A 22,159-nucleotide genomic window follows, 5' to 3' on the forward strand; every position below is an offset into this window, starting at 1 on the left:
AGCATCAATTATCAGTTTTTCATTGCGACACCTTAGTTGTTCATTGACTGCTTTCTCATATGTGTCTTGACCATGGGCCTTCAGTAGACTGAGTAACCCCTTGCTTGAGCTATCGACCTTGGGTCCAAGCTGGTGAGCTTTGCTCAAACCAGATGAGCCTGTGCTCAAGCTGCTGACCTCGGGGTCTCGAACCTGGGTCCTCCGCATCCCAGTCCGACGCTCTATCCACTGCGTCACCGCCTGGTCAGACAAAAAGTTAAGTTTTATTAAAGGAGGAAATTTACTAAATATGCTGGCCACATAAGGCTGACATAGGGTAACAGACCCAAATTGTGCAGATTCCAAAACCAGTTCAGGGTTGTTTATATACTTATACATGGAGGGGAGAATTATACATGGGAGGGGAGAAAAACTGACATTACAGCATAAGTTTATAACTTTTGTGTATATATATATATATATATATATATATATATATATATATATATATATTAATTACATGTTTTCAGGAGGGGAGGTGTGGTTTCCATGGGAACAAATGTCTGCAAATGATTCACCAGCCCAAGAAAAGATTTAATTCTTTTCTCCCTACCCCTGGCTAGCCATTCCCTACACCAGGGAATCCAAGTCTCCTTTTCTGTATTTACAACACAATGCCATCTCTCTCTTATGCTAATTATACAAGCATAGAAATTACATTTACAAAATCTTTCTGCATGCCTAGCCCACATTAATAAAATGTTCTTTAAATTTCCTAAAATATTAATATTAATTCTGTAGCTTTTGGCACTTTACAACACAACATGGTGACTATAATGGTAAAGCCAGTATACAAGGCCAGGGCCACCATCACAGCCGCCTGGCCCATGCAAGTTCGCATTGGATTAGGACAGTTGGCAAAGAAACAGCAGAGCCAAAAGCTGGTGGGCCATCAACTTTAATTCTAGCTTGCACCCGGCGGGCAAATACAACACACACTGGGCTCCAGAACCCACTCTTTCAGTGCTCACAAAACTACTGACTTATATGAGTTTCCTAGAATCAAAGGTTTCTAACTCACCAGACTTATTCACCTCTGTTCCTCATCTCCTTCCTTCTCTCTGCACAAACTCTGCACTAACTGGCTTTTCCTTCAGCACTCTGCCATCTTGGCTGCTCCTCCTGGCCTCCTCCACATGGCCTTTCTCTGCTCTCCTCTCTGCTCTCTCCTCTAATATAATCTCAGGAACCAAGAGCGCAAGCTCCTAGTCTGCCCCCATTTTATAGTGTAGAAATCAAAACCTTTAATCCAATATACAAACAAGGAAGTCCCCGATACAAAGTCACTTATCTGGGGCACAATGGGATTGCACCACCCCGCATCAAAAAGGGTGGGGAAGGCTTAAACCCAAAACCAAGCCCCAGGCTACAAGGATCCTGCCTGCCCACAGCCCGCCTCCAACACACATTAATATCACCTGGGCGGCCTGACCAGGCAGTGGCACAGTGGACTGAGCGTCAGACTGGGATGCTGAAGGAACCAGGTTCGAGACCCCAAGGTTGCCAGTTTGAGTGCGCGCTCATCTGGCTTGAGCAAAAAGCTCACCAGCTTAGACCCAAGGTCACTGGCTCGAGCAAGGGGTTACTCAGTCTGCTGAAGGCCCGTGGTCATGGCACATATGAAGAAGGCAATCAACTAAGGTGTCGCAACGTGGTCATGGCACATATGAGAAGGTAATCAACTAAGGTGTCTGTTGGGCAGATAAAATGTATTATGCTCACTTTGTTAAAGATAACACGAGGAGGCCGTCGCCCAGGTGATACTAATGTGTGTTGGGGTGGGCTAAAGGCAGACAGGATCATTGTAGCCTGGGGCTTGGTTTTGGGATTAAGCCTCTCCCACCCTTTTTGATGTGGGGCGGTACAATCCAATCATGCCTCAGAAAGTGACTTTGTAGTAGAGACTTCCCTATTTTGTATATTGGATTAAAGGTTGTGAAGCTACACTATAAAATAGGAGTAGAATGGGAGCTTGCGCTCTTGGTTCCTGGGATTAGCGTTAGAGAGCAGAGCAGAGAAAGGCCACGTGGAGGAGGCCAGGGGAAGAAAGCCAAGATGGCAGAGTGCTGAGTGAAAGGCCAGTTTGTGCAGAGTTTGTATCTGGGATAAGGAAGGAGATGGGGAACTGAGGAGAATAAGGCTGGTGAGCTAGAAACCTTTGATTCTAGGAAACTCGGATAAATCAGTAGCTTTGTGAGCACTGAATGAGACTGGGTTTTGGAGCCCAGTGAGTGTTTTTACTTGCCCACCGGGTGCAAGCTAGGATTAAAGATGACAGCCCATCTGCTTTTGGCTCCTTTGTTTATTTACCAACTGTCCGAATCCAATATGAACCTGCATGGGCCAGGCTGCTGTGATAGTGGCTCTGGCCTTGGCTGCTGGCTTTACATTTGGCGTAGTCTGTGGCAGGATTCGATACAGATCGGCAAGGAGCCTTTGAGCGGTGGAGTAGAGGACTGGCTGCTGTTATGGTTCCCCATGACTGTCCTTTTGGGGATCGTAGGCTGGCTGACTTTTACAGCCATGCGTGAGGAAACCGAGAGCTCTGTGGAAGAGGCTGCCTGGGACCTGCAAACCGAGCAGCAAAAGGAGCTGGAGCAAACGCAGGAGAAACCAATGCTGACCCTGGAGCTGGAGGAAGCGCTGGAGAAGGAGGCCGACCAGGTTTGCGAGATTCGCCTGGAAATGGAGGAGATGCTGGAGGAGGAATCACAGGTTCGTGAGTTGCAGCTTGCCCTGGATGTTGTGGAGAGCCAGCAGCGGCAGGAGGCCGGGCTGAGGCTGAGGCTGAAGCTGAAACTGAGGCCGGGTCCGGAGCTGCAAGGTCTGCGGAGCAGAAGGCGGCAGCAGCCCGGGGCTCGAGCCCAGCAACTGGAGCTGGTGTTTTCAGTTCCTCTTTGGAGGATGAGGAGAATAGAACTGGAGTTGCAATCCGCAGTCTCCATAAGATGAGAGCCCAGCTGGAAGGAGCACCTACTGCGGCCCTGGTAGGTCTGCGATTTTGGGACATAGGGCTGGACATGCTTTCCAGAGCAGAGATGGAAATGCTGACTGCCATTGCCATGTGCTCCTCTTTGGGACAGTGTAAGACCTGCCAGGATGGCAGGAATGAGGGGGGTGGCTGACGCCCAATGTGCGTGGACTGATTTCCTGGACTACGACCGGAGTGGGCATTGGCTCGTTTGTTGGATGGATTTATGGATTACGGATTTTGGACAATGTGAAATACCCTGATGGGGGTGGGGGGTGGCTTTGCTGTAAGCACTCCTTTGCCCTGGGAAACTTTTCCCATAGGCCGAGGACATTTTGCGCTTTGGGCAAAGTGCTCAGAGACTGGTGAAGCGTACCTTTGTAATTGTTGAAACTGTATGATTTTTGCTGTTGTAATTTGTGTAATGTTCTAATTTCCTTGCACAGGGATGCCGGTGGTATAGATTGTGGGTAGTAAAGTGAGCATAGGGGTGGATTGTTGGGCAGATAAAATGTATTATGCTCACTTTGTTAAAGATAACACGAGGAGGCCGTCGCCCAGGTGATACTAATGTGTGTTGGGGTGGGCTAAAGGCAGACAGGATCATTGTAGCCTGGGGCTTGGTTTTGGGATTAAGCCTCTCCCACCCTTTTTGATGTGGGGCGGTACAATCCAATCATGCCTCAGAAAGTGACTTTGTAGTAGAGACTTCCCTATTTTGTATATTGGATTAAAGGTTATGAAGCTACACTATAAAATAGGGGTAGAATGGGAGCTTGCGCTCTTGGTTCCTGGGATTAGCGTTAGAGAGCAGAGCAGAGAAAGGCCACGTGGAGGAGGCCAGGGGAAGAAGCCAAGATGGCAGAGTGTTGAGTGAAAGGCCAGTTTGTGCAGAGTTTGTATCTGGGATAAGGAAGGAGATGGGGAACTGAGGAGAATAAGGCTGGTGAGCTAGAAACCTTTGATTCAAGGAAACTCGGATAAATCAGTAGCTTTGTGAGCACTGAATGAGACTGGGTTTTGGAGCCCAGTGAGTGTTTTTACTTGCCCTCTGGTGCAAACTAGGATTAAAGATGACAGCCCATCTACTTTTGGCTCCTTTGTTTCTTTACCGACTGTCCGAATCCAATGCGAACCTGCATAGGCCAGAAGGCTGCTGTGATAGTGGCCCTGGCCGTGGCTTCTGGCTTTACAGTGTCGCAACGAAAAACTGATGATTGATGCTTCTCATCTCTCTCCCTTCCTGTCTGTCTGTCCCTATCTAGCCCTCTATCTGACTCTCTCTGTCCCTGTAAAAATTAATTAATTAAAAAAAATATCACCTGGGTGACGGCTTCCATGTGGGCAGCGCCATCTTTAATAAAGTGAGCATAATATATTTTATCTGCCCAACAATAGTTAATATATTGCATATTTGAAAGTTGCTTAGTTCTTTTAAAAAAAGCAACTAATAGTTTTGCTTTTTTAAATGTAAATTTACAGCGAAATGTATAAATCTTAGGTGTACCATTTCATGATACTTGACAAGCACATATACCTCTATAACCCAAACCCCAAGTGAGTTAGTTACAGAGCTTTTCCAAAACTACAGAAAATTCCCTCTTAAGTCAAACCCACCCTTGCCTCCAGGCTACCCCTCTTCTGCTTCTTACCAAGAGGGATTAAACAGAAGGTTATTGTTAAATGCCAAGCTTTTCACAATGCTTCTTTGGCATCAATGCTTTTATTTCTCACAAGCACTGTGCGATGGTTATTATCTGGATATATTAAAGATTAAATGTTGAGCATCAGAGTTGCTAAATTGTCCTGGTTGTGGGGGTTCAGAATTCAGAACAAGTCATCCCAAAATGTGCTTATTTGCTAAGCATCTGGTCTTCTTATCCTCTTGCAATGTACCTTTGAAGCCCTAAGGTATATTACCTCATCCCCAGCTCAGCATGTATTATACACTTATTTTCCCCTTTCTGTCTCTCTTTTGTATTAAATTTGGTCATTTTCTCTTGCTAATCTGTCTCACGCCTATTTATTAGCTGTGCAGAAAGCGCCTTGAGAGTACAGGGAAGTTTGCCTGGCTCTCCCTACAGCAGGGGTCGGGAAACTTTGGCTGAGAGAGCCATAAATGCCACATATCTTAAAATGTAATTCCGTGAGAGCCATACAACGACCCATGTATATTATGCATGTAAAGCCAGTAGCCAGGGCCACCATCACAGCAGCCTGGCCCATGCAGGTTTGCATTGGATTCGGACAGTCGGTAAAGAAACAATGGAGCCAAAAGCTGGTGGGCCATCATTTTAATCCTAGCTTGCACCCGGCAGGCAAGTAAAAACACACACTGGGCTCCAAAACCCACTCACATTCAGTGCTCACAAACTCAAAGGTTTCTAGCCTACCAAACTTTTTCACCTCTGTTCCCCATCTCCTTCCTTCTCCCTGCACAAACTCTGCACAAACTGGCTTCTCACTCAACACTCCACCATCTTGGCTGCTTCTCCTGGTCTCTTCCATATGGGCTTTCTCTGCTCTCTAATGCTAATCTCAGGAACCAAGACAGCAAGCTCCCATTCTGCCCCCATTTTATAGTGTAGAAATCAAAACCTTTAATCCAATATACAAAATAGGGAAGTCTCTAATACAAAGTCATTTATCAGAGACATGATGGGATTGTACCACCCCACATCAAAAAGGGTGGGAAAGGCTTAATCCCAAAACCAAGCCCCAGGCTATAAGGATTCTGTCTGCCCACAGCCCGCCCCCAACACACATTAATATCACCTGGGTGATGGCCTCCACGTGGGCAGCGCCATCTTTAACAAAGTGAGCATAATATATTTTATCTGCCCAACAATGCATTATCCAATAAAAATTTGGTGTTGCCCCGGAGGACAGCTGTGATTGACTCCAGCCACCTGCAACCATGAACATGAGCAGTAGGAAATGAATGGATTGTAAAAATTAGAATGTTTTATATTTTTAACATTATTTTTTTTATTAAAGATTTGTCTGCGAGCCTGATGCAGCCATCAAAAGAGCCACATCTGGCTCATGAGCCATAGGTTCCGGACCCCTGCCCTACAGCATCTCTGAGCTTGGATGGGAAGTCCACAAACATTACAGATCAAAATGCAAGGGAAACTCATGCCATTTGCAATTTCTCAAATCTCCTGAATCATCCTAAACGTTGTATGCATTACACCTTACTAAGATTCCCTTCTCTACCCCTGCTCAAAACAGGGCAGGAAGAAGGCATGAAAGGTCACAAATGCTATTATAGGGGTGAGCAGCCTCATTTAGGTGGTTCAGGCTGCAAACGGGCCTCGGGCTGAGCTTGCTGGGCGCCCCAGTGGGCGGCAGGTAGGGCGGCCCGGCTCCCTCCTTTGATGACGCAGACACCCTCTCGGAATCCAGCAGCCTCCACTAGCTCAGTCGTGGGATCAGGACACGCGTTCTGCCTCGGGGAAGGTCGTTGGCAGGGCTCTTCGGGTGGCCGAAGAGCTCAATTTGTCACCCATCCTCCTCCATGTCACCGGCTCCCTGCCGCTCAGAAGTACCCTCTCACAACCTTCCCTCCCCGCCCGCCAGCGTGCCGGATCCCCAGGCTCCTCCTTCCAGCTGACTCCGAGCCCCCTCAGCGACGCTGCGCAGCCCACGCTGCCATGGCAACCGCACGCCGCGCCACCGCCCTTCACGCAGGTCTTGAACTAACGGACTCAGCGGCGGCGGCCAAGCCCCACCCACAACCAACCTAGTTCGTACCACCAAAACTCGACTGACGTGCGGCATCTGGGTAATGCGTCTGAGAGAGAAGGGCGGGGGATGGGGCGGGAGCGAGAAAGCAGGCCGTGCGGCGTTCAGGGTGACAGTCGCAACCTGCCCCCACAGCTGGTTTTCTACCGCCGGCCGCCGCCAGAGGAGTGGGAGAGCCGCGGACCTCGCGGGGCATTGTGGGAATTGTAGTTTAGTGGCTCTTCAGGCGCGCGGCTTTGGCTGGGCGGTCTAGCCGGGTGAACTACAAAGCCCAGCGGCCCCGATGGTTGGGAGAGACATAAAGTTTGAGCGGACGTTGAAAGAAAAACCTCTTTGTGGTGGGAGGCTCTTGAGTGGTCGCGGAACCGGCCTCAGTGCGCTAGGAAAGGGAAGTGGAGGTGAGATCTGACTTCTTGCCCGGCCTTAGGGCCCGCCCCGGCTGCCGGCTCTGCCCTCTCCGGGGGCCGGCGCCTAGCGTAGGCTCAGGGAGGAGCCGCCAGCCCGCAGGGGGCGGTGGGCCTGCGGAACCGGACCCGCCCCGGTCGCTGCCTCCTGATGCAGGACCGTACGGATGGATGGCACACGCTTATTGTGAGACCCGCGAGTTCTGTTCATCAGGCTGTTTTCTCCCTCCTGCGTTTATTTTTAGGTAGTCATGGTTCTTCTGCAGTTGCTCAGAGGTGTTTGCGTATTTAAACCCATTGATTAATAATGACTCAAAGGGCATTGATGTCAAAGTTAAATGTAGAAGAGGATAAAAGATAACCATTATATAGTAGTATCTAAAGTTTTTTGCCGTTTTGCATTTTATTTAAACATTTTTAAAATTATTTTTTGTCGACTTTATTGAGGTTACATTAGTTTCTAAACTTATATAGGTTTTAGGTATTTTTGTATTCTATTTATTGAGGGTCAGAATTGCAAAATGAGTTACGCCCAATCCTAGCTTGAACAGTGCCTACACATATTTTAATTCTATTTTGAAGATTAGTTCAACTTTAAATTACAGTACTAGTAATTTTTAAAACACTGACTTATCTTTTTTGTTTGTTAGCAGTGAGTAGTAATATTTTCTTTGATTAGTCCAGCGATTTTTAGAATTTTCCAGAAGTATGTTTTCAGAATGAAAAACGCCATCTTCTATTATTATTTTTATTAATGCTCTGGAGTACAGTTTAGTCCCTAGAGTTGGCTCGGGCATTGGTGGTAAGGACACTGACATGGGTTCAGGCAGCCTTCCTTGATGACCCTTTAACATGTTTTCAGTAGGCATATAACCATCCTAGAAATTTTGTATTTTATGTCGTATGTTGGGAAATTGTTGGTAGAATTGTGTGCTTATTTTGCATATGTGTGTGTTTAAACAATAAAACAGCATAAAGCCAATATAAAATTCCTTTTCTCTCAATTAAAATGAAGTTGGTCTCTGAATTTTACTTAAAGTTGCAATTTTGTAGGAGGGAATGGAAGGAGGTTTAATAAGACCATTTGAAGAAAGTGAAGCCTTCTGTTGTATAGTGTAGGGATTTGAAGTATTTTATTTATTCATTCAAGATTTATTAAAAAACCATTATGTGCCAGTCATTATGACAGGTCGTGGTAATATAGAGATAATAGAAGTGTGTCCTGCATGGGGAAGAGTGACGTCATCACAGTAGTGCGATAGAGATGGGTGCAAGTTGCTGTGGAAGCTCCGAGTGGGAATAAATGGTAATGTAACACTAACATTTATTGCCTACTTCCTCTGTGTGAGCCACTGTTAAACATATATATATATATATATATATATATATTTTTTTTTTTATTTATTCATTATAGAGAGAGGGGAGAGAGAGAGAGAGAAGGGGGAGGAGCAGGAAGCATCAACTCCCATATGTGCCTTGACCAGGCAAGCCCAGGGTTTTGAACCGGTAACCTCAGCGTTTTTCCAGGTTGACACTTTATCCAATGCGCCACCACAGGTCAGACTAAACATATTTTGTATACAGCCCCTTACTGAATCTTCACAATCTTGTGAAGTAGCTACTGTAATTTAGAGATGAGAAACAAACTTCAGAGACCTTGCCCAAAGTCATAGGTGATAAGATGTGAACCTGGGATTTTAACCCACATGAGTCTTCTGTAAGTCAGGATTTCAACCACTAGTGCCATTCTCTATACACATTGATAGAAAGATCCTGACTCTGTCTAAGGATATCAGGGCAAGTCTCCAGTATGATGTGATGAGGATGGTTTGACTGTGGGTGGTGGGCACACAATGCAATGTACAGATTATCACAGACGTGTATTGCTTGAAACCTATATATAATAATTCTATTAACCAGCCCAATAAATTCAATAAAAAATGCTGAGTTAATTTTCACTGGAGAGAGGATGAGAAAAGTCATTCTGGGCAAATGGGACAACATGCTTTTTGGATAGATTTTGAGGGCTTTGTATTTGGGGAACTCAAGGTCATTTTGATAACCAAATCTCAAAATATATGCAAGGGTAGTTAGAGAGGCCAGATCTTGAAGTGCTTGGTACCCTGGTACAGAGTTTAGAATTTCTCTTAAACACAGGGTGACCACTGAAAAAGTTGAAGCGTAGTAGGGTTATTGGGTTTGTGTTTTAGAAAGAAAACTCCAGCACCACTGTGGAAAATGACCCTAGAGGAGAATAGGTTAGACTGGTTAGAGAAACCTCTTTTAGAACAATAGCAACAATAAAGTCCAGTAGAGAAATAAAGAGAGTCTGAATTAAGCAGTTGAAGTTATAGAAAGAGATGGATTGGATTGTAAAAATATTTAAGAGGTTAAATTGATGTGGCTTAAGAGTTTGGATATTGGGGGCTAGAAAGATTTGGAATCCTAAGACAACTGATTCCTAGTTTTCTGGCTAGAATGAGTGACAGGATCATGAAACCATTGATTGAGGTGAAGAGGAACAGGTTTTTGTGGAGATGAAAGATAAATCAGTTCAGTTTTGAGTATTTGTTCAAGGTTCCTGTGGGGTATTCAGGTAAGGATGCATTTGGATCTGGAGTTCAGGAGAGAACTCAGGGCTGGAGGGAGGTCAGAGTTTGCATTAATATCAGTATAGTGAAGTTATAGGAGGGAATGGACCAGCTCACAAAGGATGTGTAGAAATGAAAAAGGGAAAAGTTTAAATATGGAACTCTTACAAAGAGCAGCTTTTATGGTGTGTGCACTTGCCATTGTGTGTGCGTGTGCTGGGGCATTTGTGAGAGGAAAGGGGAGAAGAGCTGACACAGGATACGGAAGGTTAGGAGGCAGAGAAGAACCCCAGAGAGCACACATAACAAAGGACAAAGGAGAAGGTGAATAAGCAAGGAGTTGGTTAGAGTATCCGATGTTTCAGAAAGGGCAAGTAAGGTGAAGATTGAAGGGTGTCTAGTGAGTTTGGTGGCTCCAAATCACTTCTAAACTTTGCAAATAGGAAGAATCTGAGCATTGGCTATTTGAGAAAAAAAAAAGTTTAAAATTTTCTATAATATTGTAATATCAAAAGGAAGTAGAATGAGCCCCCATGTAGCTATCACCTAGGTTGAAGAATAAATATAACCAATTTTGTTTCATCTATATATGAGGGAAAGGGTGGGACGAGCAGGATGAAAGAATTGGTCGCATTTCATAAATATCAACTAAGTGCTAGCTGTGTTCCTAGGCAGAGTGCTAGTATTGATAGGAGAAGAGATACACTGAGAAAGAGAAAAAGTAAGAATAGACAGGGATGTTTATAGGTTGGGTCATGAAAGATGAGCTAGTAAATACAAACCTTATGGTTTCTAAGAGGTAGGTGGGAATAAGGTCAACTGGTGAGGAAGAGATTCGGGTTAGGAAAGGAGTAGTGGGAATTTGGTTTAGTCATGGTGGAAAGGGAACTGAGCTTAGAATTTAGTAATTTTAAAAAAATATTCACTCTATTGATTTTAGAGAGAGCAGAAGGGAGAGAGAGACAGGAACATTGAACTGTTCTGTGTTTGCCCTGACTAGGGATTGAACCGGCAACCTCTGCACTTCGGGATGATGATTTAACCCAGGGGTCCCCAACCTACGGCCCGCGGGCCACATGCGGCTCCCTGAGGCCATTTATCCGGCCCCCACTGCACTTCTGGAAGGGGCACCTCTTTCATTGGTGGTCAGTGAAAGGAGCACATTGACCATCTCATTAGCCAAAAGCAGGCCCATAGTTCCCATTGAAATACTGGTCAGTTTCTTGATTTAAATTTACTTGTTTTTTATTTTAAATATTGTATTTGTTCCGTTTTGTTTTTTTACTTTAAAATAAGATATGTGCAGTGTGCATAGGGATTTGTTCATAGTTTTTTTTTATAGTCCGGCCCTCCAATGGTCTGAGGGACAGTGAACTGACCCCCTGTGTAAAAAGTTTGGGGACCCCTGATTTAACCAACCAAGCTATCCTGCCAGGGCTAGAATTCAGTGATTTTCAATGACAGCAAACCATGAGGCTGTGTGATTATTTTTCTTAAATTTTGATTTATTGATCTCCTAAGGGAGAGCTTAGCATCTTGAGGAAACCTGTTGTGCCACTGAGGTGAAGAGAACCCAGGCCAGGAACTTACGATCGGGAAGTTCCTCAACAGTTTTGGATTTATTCACTTAACTAGATCATTATTGTCTATTTTGTGTTAATATCACAGCAAAGCCAGGTAGGCCCTTACAGATCATTTGGATTAATACTTTGTACTTTATTTTCTCAACATGTGTAATTATATTCTTTTATAGAGAACATTTTCCAGGGGTCAGTTAATGAGTGGTGTAGTAGGAAGGGTCAGATAGATCTGTTGCCCTATTCTGTGATCACAGGCAAGTTTCCAAACCTGTTTCCATACTCAAAAAGATGTTAAAACTGTCTATTTTATAACATTGTTGGGAAGATTAGACAGTTTTATGGAAGTAAACCCTCAGTACTCAACAACTGAACACCTTCTCTTCCCCATCTCCCTCTCTTTACCAACAATGTGACAGGACTGTCATTTCTGTTGGGCAGAAGGCCACATTCTGGGACTTTACTTGACCATATAAGGCAGGTAGATCAGATAGTAGTTCTATAACAATGATGATCTTCTCTATAAAAGGATTCATCAATTATTCTTTTAAATAGGGCTTCCTTAAACACTATAAAATGTTTATTTTACAGGCCATTAAAAGTAGTAATGTTGGCCCTGGCCATTGCTCAGTGGTAGAGCATCGACCCGGTGTGCATAAGTCCTGGGTTTGATTCCTGGCCAGGGCACACGGGAGAGGCGCCCATGTCCTTCTCCACCCTTCTCCCTCTTCTTTCTCTCTGTCTCTCTCTTCCACTTCTGCAGCCAAGGCTCCATTGGAGCAAAGTTGTCCCGGGAGATGAGGATGACTCCATGGCCTCTGCCTCAGGTGCTAGAATGGCTCTGTTGGCGAGAGAGCAACGCTGTAGATGGGCAGAGCATCGCCCCCTGGTGGGCATGCCAGGTGGATCCCGGTCTGGTGCATGCGGGAGTCTTCCTCCCTACTTCTAACTTCGGAAAAATACAAAACACAAACAAACTGAAAAGTAGTAATGTCTTTGTCTTGGGTTCATCTTCAAAGAAACAAAGTTCTACTATGTTATTCGAGCTCTCAAATTCTTCAATTTTCTGTCTCTATCTCATTTCTTGGCTGATTTTTACTGTGATGTCACTAGCTCACTAGCTATCAGTGCTCAGTCAATACTTAGTTGTGGTATAATTATTTTATTTCTAACTTTCATAACTTTCACATGTTTCAAGAACAAACAGCATAATTTTATTTGTTGTATTTCAGTATCTTGTTATTTTCTATTTCTCTGTTCCCATCAGTGTCTTTATATTTGTGTTCTTTTTGTTCTGATGGTTTTCCCTTCTTTTCATTTTTTTCTTTGGCATTAGGAGGTAGGAAGAGGAAGTAAATGAGGTTGTATTTTCTTTTTTTAATTTTTATTTTAAAAAAATGTTTATTTATTGATTTTAGAGGGAAAGAAAGGGAGAGAAACATCAGTCTGTTTCTGTATGTGTGCTGACCGAAGATCAAACCCAGCAACCTTTGTGTATTGGGATGGTGTTCCGACCAACTGAGTTACCTGATCACAACTGTATTTCATTTTTTTATTTACTTATGGGAGAATATGGATTGGAGAGGTATTGAACTCATACTTCTTGATGTGATTATAGGTTTTTGAAAATATTCCTCTTATTTCCTCCATTATTACCGGCTTATATTCTTTGAAGTCAAGAACTGGGTTGGTAACTCCACATGGCCTTACATAGTTTCTTATATAACCATAGGTATTTGGTAAATGGGATAGGTGCATACCAAATAGTGTAGAATGGATGAAGAATGTATGAGTTCATACATATGATAAGAAAATTACTTGTTTCAAGAGTACTTGATAAAGTAATATGAAGCTGATGGTTTTGAAAGGTTTTGTGTTATATTATTCAAATAACTATGAAATTAAGGAGCAATACTATTTAATTATATAGACACCTTGAGCAAAATACATTATTTTGTCTCTACTAATTAGCTTAATTTTTTTTCTGATTTGATGTACAACTGAAGGAGTTGATATATTTTGAAGACATTTGGGGCAGTAGAGCATAATGGGCAGTAGGGTCAAGCTTTGTGTTAGACATATTGATGCAAATCTGGGCTCTGGGCAAGTGTAGAGAGTCTTTGAAGCCTCAGCCTCCTCTTTTATTAAATGGGGGTATAACCATTTTAATTAGTAATGTGGTGAATGAGAGTTAAGTGAGATAATGACTAGTAAGCCATTTTTATCACATTGCCTTATGTGGAGTAAGCATTCGGTAAATTCTGTCACTATTATTTTCTTGCTAAAAGGGTATTTTATACACTTCAGATTTCTAGTTTGAGATGCCATCTTGAGACAAAGTGGTAGATGATAAACATTTTTTCATCTTCTCTAATGTTTTAAAATACCAGTGGACTTTAGTACATGGGCAGAAATTATTGTGATGGTTACTTCTGAGAAACATTTAAGGTCTTAGAATTATCTATCTAGATTCTTTTATGTTGCATGGACAGTTATTTTTCTGTTTCTCAAGTATTTGAGATATGAGCTCAGGTAAGGAAACAAATGAAAAGGCTTCATTGCTACAGACATTCTCCTGTCATGTCTGGGTTTGTGAGTAAGTCATATTCTCCATTATTCATGGTAAGCTGCAGTCCTTGAAAATATCAGCCAACACAAAGAGATGGGAGGCGTTGGGAGCTGACTATTTTGGTGATGAGTATTCACACAATAGGCTAATTTATTGCTGTTAAAACATATTTCAAGATGCAATAATTTGAGTAGGTGTGGTTATGTGTTTAAATTGCTTGTATTTATAATAGTCATTGTGTGAAATGAAGTGGACTTTGGTGATTTGCATAAGCATTAAAAGAAATGTGAATAGCCCTAGCCTGGTAGCTTAGTCATTAGAGCTTTGTCCTGATATGCCAAGGTAGCAGGTTTGGTCCTTGGTTAGGGCACAAACAAGAGTCATTTGGGGAGTGCAACCTGGAATGACATGTTGATGTTTCTCTCTCTCTTTTCCTCTTCCTCTAAAATCAATAATAATAAGTATATGTGTAGAGCCTCAACATTGGTAGAATTAAATGTGGAACAAAATGATGAAAACCAGGCTTAATTTGTTGTGTTGTTTTATTCATTTGCTGTAGTATTGGCTGCTTCATTATTTCTAGAATAAATATCTAGTTTTAGGAATTTACAATTCATAGAAGTAAAAGAAGCAATATGAGAGAAATATGAAAGTGTGAGACTGAAAATAAAGCAGAAATCTTTTCTTAAGCCTCATGTATTATAACTGAATTGAACATCACTAACAAAAATTTAGCTTGAAAAAATGGTTTTTTTGCTATTTAAAAACCATTAGACTCTGGAGACAAAAGAATTTTATAAATATTGCTATTTCATTAAAAATTATTAATGACAGCTTAAGCAGTTTTGGGTTCTGGATGTATTTTAGTTTTCTTTAATATTGTCTTAAATATTTAAATTAGTATTTAAAAAATTATTTATTGGTGGTCCAGATTATTTCACACAGTGACTACTATAAATATGATACAAGCAGTTTAAAATATATATAACCACAACTGCTCAAATTATTGCATCTTGAAATATGTTTTAACAGCAATAAATTAGCCTACTGTGAGAGAGAGACACACCGATATGTCTGTCTGCACCCTGACTGGGGGTTGAATCTGCAGCCTTGGTGTATTGGGTTGATGCTTGAACCACAGAGCTGCCCACCAGGGCTGTGCCTTAGTATTGATATGGGATTAAAAATCCAAGTAGGTTGGGAGATAAACCTGTGTGTGTGCTGTGGGGGGGGGGGGTAGATTTAAAGGAGAAAAGAGTGTAGTTGGAGATATAGCTGGAGAAATAGGTTGGAACCAGGGCTTTATTTAGATCTGAGTCTTGGAAAAAAGAAGTCAGAATTATTTAGGACCAAATTAAACAGTAGTTTTTGATCTGACTATAAACTTGAACTGAGTTGTTCTTTTTCTTTTGAGTCTAGAACTCAAAGAAAAGATACTACTGTACTTAGATCAATCTTGAATATATGATAAACTCAAAATAAACCTGAGCTTTTAAACATCCTAGAAACTTTTTATTTTTATTAAATGAGATTTTAAAAACCTTCTATATTTCAAGATTATGATTGAAAGTAATTAAAGCTATTGTATAGCATCTGGAATTTATAGTGAAAACTGGGTTAGTTTATTTGGTGTCTTTTTGAGGAAAAATTTAAGTTGTCCCAAATGTCTATGTTAGTGTTGAATGTAGGGTAAAATAATGGCTTACATTGATTTAGTGTTCATTATGTGCTAGGAATGATGTTAAAATGTTATCACATTCAATTTTTACAATAACCTTATGATAGTAAGTATTATTTTTCCTATTTTATAGATGTGGAACTGAGGCCTAGCGAAATTACATGATTTATCTGTAATCACAACTAAAAGTTTGTGGTGCCTGGACTCACACCTATGTTTTTCTGTTTGAATTTTTTATGTTGCTTTCACACTTGAATAGCTTAGCTTAGTATAAAATTCTAGGTTGGCATTCTCCCCCTGTCCCATCCTTTAGCACTTGGGAATGCTCCACTATCTTCAGGCTTCCCATGTTCTTTTGAAGAGTTAACTCTCAATATATTATCTTTCCTTTGTAGACAATATATTATTTCTTTCTTGCTCTTAGCATTCTTCAGTTTTACTACATTATCTCTAGGTATAGACGTATTTTTATTTATTTTGGAATAGAGAATAATATGTCTTTATAGATTTTCGAAGTTCCTTTACCACTATATACTTGAATATTGCTTCTCCTTTTTCCTTCTAGAATTCATTTTTATATATATATATGTGGTCTACCGGAAAGTTCTGTCAGTTTCTATCACAAGTTTCGCTCCGTAAGCACGTTTATTTGGTGCATGTGTGCCTCTCTATTTTTATCACTTAATGTATACATACTGACGTAGCAAATTAACTAAAAGTTGATTCACATTAGTCTTATGTGTGAAGCGATAGTGTACCCATGGCTACTGATAAAGTTCATTTACGCCACTGTAATTTTTACGAATTTCAGTAAGGAAGAAATGCTACAGAAGCATGTCTGTCTCATCTACCATATTCCCAGGACTTAGCACCCTCCGACTATCACTTGTTTTTGTCCTTACAAAATTTTTTGAAGGGCAAAAAATTCAAAAATGAAGAAGATATCAAACAAGCACTAGTTCAATTTTTCACATCAACAGATAAAACATTTTTCAAGAATGGGATATACAAATTGCCCTCATGCTGGCAAGAAATCATTAATAATAATGGCAATTATATTATTATTATTTTTTATTTTTTTATTTTATTTATTCATTTTTTAGAGAGGAGAGAGAGACAAAGAGGGAGAGAGAGGAGAGAGAGACCGAGAAAAAGAAGGGGGGAGGAGCTGGAAGCATCAACTCCCATATGTGCCTTGACCAGGCAAGCCCAGGGTTTCGGACCGGCAACCTCAGCATTTCCAGGTCGACGCTTTATCCACTGCGCCACCACAGGTCAGGTCGGCAATTATATTATTTAGTAAAGTTTATTGACGGTAAGAAAAATTTGTATTTTGTTTTATTCCAAAAACGAACTTTCCGGTAGACCTTTATATATATATGATGGACCATCTCTTTGTTCTTTCTCCATTTCTTATTTTTGCTTACTTTATCTTCATGCTGCATTTTGGCAAATTTCTACAGCTCTATCTTCTGATTTCTTGATTCTTTCATCTGTGTCAAATCCGCCATTTCCTCAGTCCATTTAGTTTTCTTTTTAGACTATATTTTTTTATTGACAACTCAGTCTCAGTCACTACGTACTTTCAGTATTGCACAAATTGTGAATGAGTTGACAATTATATTAATACAAACTCAAGTAAAGCTAATGCTCTAGGTTTTGGTGCATTTTGTGACAGGTACTTTAGTATAAATATGACAACCATCAAGGAACTCAGCTATTTCAATTTATAAGACTCACCTTTCAAAAAAAGCATGTTGGCCCTGGTCAGGTAGCTCAGTTGGGTAGAGCATCCTCCCGAAATGCCAAGGTTGTGGGTTTGATCCTGGTCAGGGCACACACAGGAAGCAACCATTAGATGTACAACTAAGTGGAACAACAAATGAATACCTCTCTCCCTCTCTCTGTCTTTTTCCCTCTCTCCCCTCCTCTCCCTCCTTCTCTCCCTCACTCCCCTTTCCTCTTTCTGTCTAAAATCAACCAATAAAAAATTTTTTTTTAAAAACTAAATGTCATTTAATAAAACAATTAAAATATCAAACCCAGGAAAATTAAATTACAAAAGGAATACTGTTAAAAAGAAAAATTGGTAATAGAAATGTAAGGTTAAAATACTAGATTTAAAAGTTTTAGCAGTTGGACTTAGGACCCAGAAAGTATATGCATATTGGGAATTTTAGGAAAAGACCTCTATATTCTGCTTCATAATTACTGCTGCTTTCCAGAAGGGTATTTCTGGGTTGCTACAGTGTCTCCTTTGTTAATATAAACCACTCCTTCATACTTCAAAGGAAACAACATAGTAATTCACATAAAGGGGTTTTAAAAGATCATTTTTATTTTATTTATTTATTTTTTAATTTTTTTAATTTTTTTTTTTTTTTTTTCATTTTTCTGAAGCTGGAAACAGGGAGAGACAGTCAGACAGACTCCCGCATGCGTCCCACCGTGATCCACCCGGCACGCCCACCATGGGGCGACGCTCTGCCCACCAGGGGGCAATGTTCTGCCCATCCTGGGCGTCGCCATGTTGCGACCAGAGCCACTCTAGCGCCTGAGGCAGAGGCCACAGAGCCATCCCCAGCGCCCGGGCCATCTTTGCTCCAATGGACCTTGGCTGCGGGAGGGGAAGAGAGAGACAGAGAGGAAAGCGCGGTGGAGGGGTGGAGAAGCAAATGGGCGCTTCTCCTGTGTGCCCTGGCCGGGAATCGAACCCGGATCCTCCTCACGCTAGGCTGACGCTCTACCGCTGAGCCAACCGGCCAGGGCCTAAAGGGGTTTTAAAATAAGATTTTTCTTGCCCTGACCTGGTAGCTCAGAGCATTGTGCCCATATGCCAAAGTTGCAGGTTCAACCCCAAGTCAGGGAACATACAAGAATCAACCAGTGAATGTATAAATAAGTGGAACAGAAGCTCAATGTTTCTCTTTCTCCTTTTTTTTCTCTAAAATCAATTTAATAAAATAAGAAGATTTTTCTCACGCAAATAAAAAATATGATCTTTATCAAATTACACAGAAATCTTATTGAAATATCAATCAGATAGAGAAGCCAGACCACCCACTACCTATGTCAGAGTGCTGTGCTGGTGTGTCACCTATATGGAAGGGGAGCTGTGAGCAGTCCCTGCTCTGTATTGTGTGAGTGGACATCAGCCCTGTCCTTCCCCAGGGTTGTGCTTCTTTGGGAGTAGAATTGATGGGTGGGCCAGAAGGTTTGTAATAGACTTTTCAATTAAAAGGATCTGAGATTGAGACCCCACCTTCAGCAGATGCATAGAGTGGCAAAAGAAATGGATGAAAAATGGTGGACCAAATGTTTCTCTGACCTTTTGATGCCATCACTCAAAACCCTTCTGCACTGCAGTTCAAGGAAATCTTTGATACTTTCATCAAGTGGCTGATTCTGCTAAAGGGTAAGCAAATGATGCATCTGACAATGAAATTTTGGACAAATATATAGAAAGGCTGTGCCAAGTTTGGGTAGAAAAACAGTGCACTACCATGACCAACATAGCGGTCAGGACTTTTCTGCCTCTGAATTTTAAGAACCATCAATCAAGCCATTCAACAGAGATCTGTAGAGTGCACACCTATTAAAAATGTGTTTACTGAAATCCTCCTGGCAGGCAAGTTCTGTAAAACTGGTTCTAACATAAAGGATACAAGAGAATTAAGTGCAGTTTTTTTTCTTTACAGATCAGAAAAATGACCCAAAGAGATTGATGGCTTCTCATAATCTGTCCCTTAGAAAGAATACAAATATCAGTACTGAAATCTAACACAGGCCTGACCTGTGGTGGCACAGTGGATAAAGCATTGACCTGGAAATGCTGAGGTCGCCGGTTCGAAACCCTGGGCTTGCCTGGTCAAGGCACATATGGGAGTTGATGCTTCCGGCTCCTCCCCCTTCTCTCTCTTTGTCTCTCTCTCTCTCTCCTCTTTAAAAATGAATAAATAAAATTAAAAAAAATCTAACAGGCTTCATTTTTAAAATGCATCCCTTTATTTTCCTCATAAGGCAGCCACACATTATAAACACGTGACAGTCTCATGATTTCTTCACTAAGGCCAGGGCTTCCACAGGCTTTCCTGAAATGACAGCCAGAGTGGTCCTAGGAGTCAGGTATCACAGCTTTCTCCACAGCCACATGTTCCTCTGATGTGTGGATTATTGGACACAAACTCACTGGATAATCTGTCTTCAACAGAGTCCATTTCTGTTCCTGAAAGTGTTAGCTGTGCTTTCTTTCCGATGAACACTGACTCCCTCTTGAACAACTCCTTCATCAGAATCTCCTTTTGTCTTCATGTATTCTAGACTATAAGAAAGGCCATTATATGCCTGACTGCTGGTGGCACAGTAGATAGAGCATCAACCTGGGATGCTGAGGTCCCAGTTTTGAGACCCAAAGGTCACCCTCTTCAGCGTGGGATCATCAACGTGATCCAGAGGTCCCTGGCTTGAGCCCAAAGGACACTGGCTTGAGGCCCAAGGTTGTTGGCTTGAGGAAGGGGTCACTAGCTTGGCTTGAGCCCCTGGTCAAGGCACATATAAGCTATCAGTGAACAACTGAAGTGGCACAACTACGTGAGTTAATGCTTCTCATCTCCCTCTCTCGCAAAAAACAAAACAAAACAAAAAACTATTACAACCCCTGATTTAGACACTAACTTCCACACTACATGTTCAGGCTTGTCTTTAAGAAGTTGTTTTACCTTGTTTACTGCTGAGGGTGTCAGGGTGAGGGTCCCCTGGTGGGCTGCAGCTTCCTCATGCTTACAGCCCCGAAAGTGGTCCAAAGCCGACACCCATGCTGTCCTGGTGCCCTGCTGCTGTGGCCCTCGGCTGCCTCAGCCCTCTGTGGACAGCGCAGGCACTCTGACATCCACTGAGTTTTAAATTTAACTGATATTTTTTTAATGCTAGAAGTTTTTTCATTTTTTACATCTGCCTATTTGTTTAAAAATGTCTTGTCTTTATGTGTTTAAGTATACTTATTTCATAGTAATTAATAGATTATCAAGAGCTTTACATAACAGCATTAATTCTGCTTTATGTTGTATCATTTGCCTCTCCCTTAGAGTGGATTGTAGTTTTTTGTATCTTGAAATTTTGAATGTCACCTCAGTGGATATACTCTGAGGCCTGGTCAAAGATATACTGTACTTTTGTGTTTGTTTCTGCCAAATGCCTTATGGAAAACAGGTGAATTTAAAACAAATTTTATTATATCCATATAATGAAATAGTAATCAACAATAAAAAGCATTGAGTTACTAATATATTCAGCAACATGGGTAAATCTGAAATGCATCATGCTAAATGAAAGAAGTCAAATAACAGAATACATACTATATGGTTCTATTTAAGTCATTTTCTATAAAAGACAAAACTATAATGATAAGCCAGTGAGAGAATGCCTGATCAGGTGGGTACTGACTGCAGAGGATAAAGAGGGAATTTTGTGGGGTAATGGAAATGTTCTGTATATTGACTTTAGTGGTGGAAAAGCAATTGTATACACTTTTCAAAAGAAATCAAATTGTATACCTAAAATTAGTGAATTTAATTGTATAAAAATTATATTTCAATAAAGCTGATTTAAACAAACATGCAAAACTTATGAATGATAACATAAGTAGAATAGTAATTGTCCTAGAGGAGAAGTGCTAACTGTGAGGGACATGAAGGGTCCTTCTGGGGCATGGAAATGTTCTGTATCTTGATGTAGTGTAACCTGGGTGTATCCAAAGTAAAAAAGTCATACACTTAAGGCCTGTGCACTGTACGTTGTGTCTATTACAATAATAAAATATAAAAGGAAAAATACAGAAGTGTTAGAATGTAAAGTTGATAAAATCTTGAAGAAAGTAGAGCAAAAGGATAAAGAGATGGAAAATAGGAGAGAAAATGTAAGAAAATCAGAGGGCCAAACTAAGAAGTCCAATATCTGAATACAAAGTGGTCCAGAAAGAGAGAACAGAAATAATGGAGATAAATCACCAATGATATAATTCAAAATTTATTTTATTTTATTTAGCATGAGGGTGGGGGGAGAGCAAGCGGGATAGGAAGGGAGAGATAACCTGAAGAGAATAGTAGACCTGTTTTAGAAGTTGTGCTCAACTATTATCACTATAATATTTTGAATTTCATCAAAAATTGTGAAAAATTTTGTCTCATTATATATTGACCACTGATCTTCAAATATTGAGCAGTGGTCTTCAGAACCAAAAATATTGACCACTGGTCTTCAAAACCTAAAATATTTGCTATCTTGTCTTTTACAGAAAAAGTTTGCTGACTCCTGCACATATTAGCAGAATTAATACTTGGTCTCACAGTGAATTCAAAAAAATGTATGGAACATCTTTGTTTCTATTGGATTTATTAATTACAGATTAATTATTCCCTGTAAAAAGACCTCACAGCTTTGTGTTAATATTCTGATTTGAAGGAGAAGCTTTCCATGTTCTATATCCTGTGATAGATGTACGGAACATTGGAATTTTTTACCACATAAAAGTAGTGTACAAGTTGCTGCAATGTGATTCTTGAGTAACATGGGTGCTGCCTTTAGT

General features: G+C 41.2%; 1 protein-coding gene across 5 annotated transcripts in view; it reads left to right on the forward strand.

Annotated features, from left to right (window-relative positions):
• Positions 1 to 6,068: 6,068 nt before the first annotated feature.
• KATNAL1 (katanin catalytic subunit A1 like 1) overlaps positions 6,069 to 22,159 on the forward strand; it is a 119,316-nt gene continuing 103,225 nt past the window's right edge. The window contains exons 1-2 of one of the 5 annotated variants that reach the window (XM_066258920.1): positions 7,062 to 7,155; positions 18,845 to 18,991. The gene's annotated coding sequence lies outside the window, so the exon portion shown is untranslated. Of the gene's footprint in view, positions 6,798 to 7,061; positions 7,156 to 7,187; positions 7,407 to 18,844; positions 18,992 to 22,159 lie in introns of those variants that run through there. The other 4 variants (XM_066258921.1, XM_066258919.1, XM_066258923.1 and 1 more) reach the window with 4 other exon arrangements.

This window comes from Saccopteryx bilineata, chromosome 2, assembly GCF_036850765.1.
Source record: "Saccopteryx bilineata isolate mSacBil1 chromosome 2, mSacBil1_pri_phased_curated, whole genome shotgun sequence".
Lineage (NCBI taxonomy): Eukaryota > Metazoa > Chordata > Mammalia > Chiroptera > Emballonuridae > Saccopteryx > Saccopteryx bilineata.